Source organism: Schistocerca gregaria, unplaced genomic scaffold, assembly GCF_023897955.1.
Source record: "Schistocerca gregaria isolate iqSchGreg1 unplaced genomic scaffold, iqSchGreg1.2 ptg001039l, whole genome shotgun sequence".
Classification (NCBI taxonomy): Eukaryota; Metazoa; Arthropoda; class Insecta; order Orthoptera; family Acrididae; genus Schistocerca; species Schistocerca gregaria.
Window position 1 is genome coordinate 114028 of NW_026062386.1, and position 3473 is coordinate 117500.

The following is a 3473-nucleotide window of genomic DNA, read 5'->3' on the forward strand; positions in this document are numbered from 1 at the left end:
ACTTACACTGCACCTTAACCTAACTTACACTGCACCTTAACTGTCACATGTAACGTCACAGGAATGTAGCTTTGCCTAACAGCAACCCTCTGAACATAGTTCACTGCTTGGATCCTCTGGTGTCATGTGTATTTCTTGATGCCATGGTGCGTACCCTCACATAAAGGTCTTTCGAGTGTTGCGTACTTTCTACACAGTCCCGCTAACCACTGGAAGGGTGTACCGCTACAGAACGAATATCGCCCTCCCCTCCTGCCCTTCCAAGCTGGTCGGTCAGGCGTTTGTTTGTGAAATGAGCCTTGCAGCTGTTCAGTTGCATTCGGTTGTCGATGCAGTCAGTGTACGTTGTGGTACGGCCTGTGTGGACTGTCCGCTGATGTACGCGTAACCCACACTGATCATCCGTCGTTACGTACTGAGTGACATAATGTGGCACATGCTTGACCGTACACCGGCTGCGCCCTACAATGGCGAATCATAAGGGCCATATGTTGTGCACGATGCTACTTGTCTCGTCTCCCCATTACAGCGAGATTGCACTGTTGTACGCCGTACAGACATGTGGTAAGTAGGTACGGACGAAAGTATTGCATGTTGGCCCCCCCCCCCCCCCCTCCTCCCTCTGCCGGGAATCAGCGTGAGCCGTCTGTTGATGTAGCGACGAGGGTTTTCCTATTTAATCGTATTGCCCCACACAACATGATAGCACGGTGGACCGCGTTCCACATCTGCGACATGCTACAGAGGCCGGTTGACAGTCGACCGCGCAAGGGACATTGCACACGTGCGCGGACCATCTTCCACGTGTTCTCTCGTGTACATGCCGCAGTGTGTATGTGGGCTGATGTAGCGTGTCGTGACACATAACATGCAGGCATGCCAGAATCGTAGATTTCGCAAATGTAGATTGACGTATACGTTTGCTGCCAAAGATCCGCAAATGAACTGGAAATCAGTTGTTGAGCGGTTGTTCGCGCTGCAGGTGCATCGGTGATAGCGACGATCGGTACATCTGTGAACCGGTTGTTTCGGCGGTACCCGCCATGCCCCCGAACCTGAGTTGGCCATGTGGGTATGAAGCGATACGAGGCTGTGGCTTGGCGGGACAGTCCCCGGCCGGTGAGGGGGGGCCGCCCGGCGTGCTGGCCGCGCGCTGCGTGAGCGCACGCACTACAGCCGGCTGGTGGGGGGCGCCCAGTGGCAGGAGCGCCGGCCGACGGGCCCGGCTGGCGTCCCAGCTATGCGCCGGCGCACCCTGCGCGCGGCGCCAGGCGGCCAAAGTGGGTTCTGCCGAGCCCGGTGCGAAGCGCGGTGGACATCTGCAGTGTGCTGGTCCGATTGCGGACTGTGTGCGTTGAGGATGCGCCGCCGCCCGGCACTCGGCGTCGCGACGCCGTCTGCTGCTCGGTCGCCCCCAGCGGTTCTCGCAGGTGGTTTGTATCGCAGCTCTGCGGACGTGTTGGCGCGTGCGCTGTGCTGGGAGAGTTCGCTTCTGCACCCAAGTGGGGCTTTGCCCTTCTGTGGCGCTGGCGTTGGAGCTGCCGGTCACCGTAGGTGGCGCGTGTTGTTTCCCGCCGGCAATGCCACGACAGCACGCTCCCGGGCCTCTGTCGGCAGCGGCAAGCTCAGTTGGGAGCACGGGTGTTCGCACTGAAAGCGTCTACTCGCCTATCTCCGGGCGATTGCGCCTCTCTCGAACCCGACCAAGTACTTAGGACGGCGCTGCGCGCCGCCGGGACCTGAGAGGGTTTCGAGGTGTATCGTGCAGGGGAGCTCAGCCTCCTCCTGTTTGCAGAATAATTGAGCGGACGCTTGCGTGTTCGCGCGGGCCCTCGGGACACACTCCCGGGCGGCCGGCTGCTCAGCTCTCGTTGACGCAGCTCCCTGGTTGATCCTGCCAGTAGTCATATGCTTGTCTCAAAGATTAAGCCATGCATGTCTCAGTACAAGCCGCATTAAGGTGAAACCGCGAATGGCTCATTAAATCAGTTATGGTTCCTTAGATCGTACCCACGTTACTTGGATAACTGTGGTAATTCTAGAGCTAATACATGCAAACAGAGTCCCGACCAGAGATGGAAGGGACGCTTTTATTAGATCAAAACCAATCGGATTGGCTCGTCTGGTCCGTTTGCCTTGGTGACTCTGAATAACTTTGGGCTGATCGCACGGTCCTCGTACCGGCGACGCATCTTTCAAATGTCTGCCTTATCAACTGTCGATGGTAGGTTCTGCGCCTACCATGGTTGTAACGGGTAACGGGGAATCAGGGTTCGATTCCGGAGAGGGAGCCTGAGAAACGGCTACCACATCCAAGGAAGGCAGCAGGCGCGCAAATTACCCACTCCCGGCACGGGGAGGTAGTGACGAAAAATAACGATACGGGACTTATCCGAGGCCCCGTAATCGGAATGAGTACACTTTAAATCCTTTAACGAGTATCTATTGGAGGGCAAGTCTGGTGCCAGCAGCCGCGGTAATTCCAGCTCCAATAGCGTATATTAAAGTTGTTGCGGTTAAAAAGCTCGTAGTTGGATTTGTGTCCCACGCTGTTGGTTCACCGCCCGTCGGTGTTTAACTGGCATGTATCGTGGGACGTCCTGCCGGTGGGGCGAGCCGAAGGCGTGCTTGCGCGTCCCGAGGCGGACCCCGTTGAAATCCTACCAGGGTGCTCTTAGTTGAGTGTCTCGGTGGGCCGGCACGTTTACTTTGAACAAATTAGAGTGCTTAAAGCAGGCAAGCCCGCCTGAATACTGTGTGCATGGAATAATGGAATAGGACCTCGGTTCTATTTTGTTGGTTTTCGGAACCCGAGGTAATGATTAATAGGGACAGGCGGGGGCATTCGTATTGCGACGTTAGAGGTGAAATTCTTGGATCGTCGCAAGACGAACAGAAGCGAAAGCATTTGCCAAGTATGTTTTCATTAATCAAGAACGAAAGTTAGAGGTTCGAAGGCGATCAGATACCGCCCTAGTTCTAACCATAAACGATGCCAGCCAGCGATCCGCCGCAGTTCCTCCGATGACTCGGCGGGCAGCCTCCGGGAAACCAAAGCTTTTGGGTTCCGGGGGAAGTATGGTTGCAAAGCTGAAACTTAAAGGAATTGACGGAAGGGCACCACCAGGAGTGGAGCCTGCGGCTTAATTTGACTCAACACGGGAAACCTCACCAGGCCCGGACACCGGAAGGATTGACAGATTGATAGCTCTTTCTTGATTCGGTGGGTGGTGGTGCATGGCCGTTCTTAGTTGGTGGAGCGATTTGTCTGGTTAATTCCGATAACGAACGAGACTCTAGCCTGCTAACTAGTCGCGTGACATCCTTCGTGCTGTCAGCGATTACTTTTCTTCTTAGAGGGACAGGCGGCTTCTAGCCGCACGAGATTAAGCAATAACAGGTCTGTGATGCCCTTAGATGTTCTGGGCCGCACGCGCGCTACACTGAAGGAATCAGCGTGTCTTCCTAGGCCG

General features: G+C 55.7%; 1 non-coding gene across 1 annotated transcript in view; it reads left to right on the top strand.

Moving 5' to 3' along the window:
• The first annotated feature begins 1881 nt into the window (after positions 1–1881).
• LOC126327304 (small subunit ribosomal RNA) overlaps positions 1882–3473 on the top strand; it is a 1893-nt gene continuing 301 nt past the window's right edge. The window contains exon 1 of the ribosomal RNA XR_007561139.1: positions 1882–3473. This exon is cut by the window's right edge and continues 301 nt beyond it. This is a non-coding gene — a ribosomal RNA (small subunit ribosomal RNA).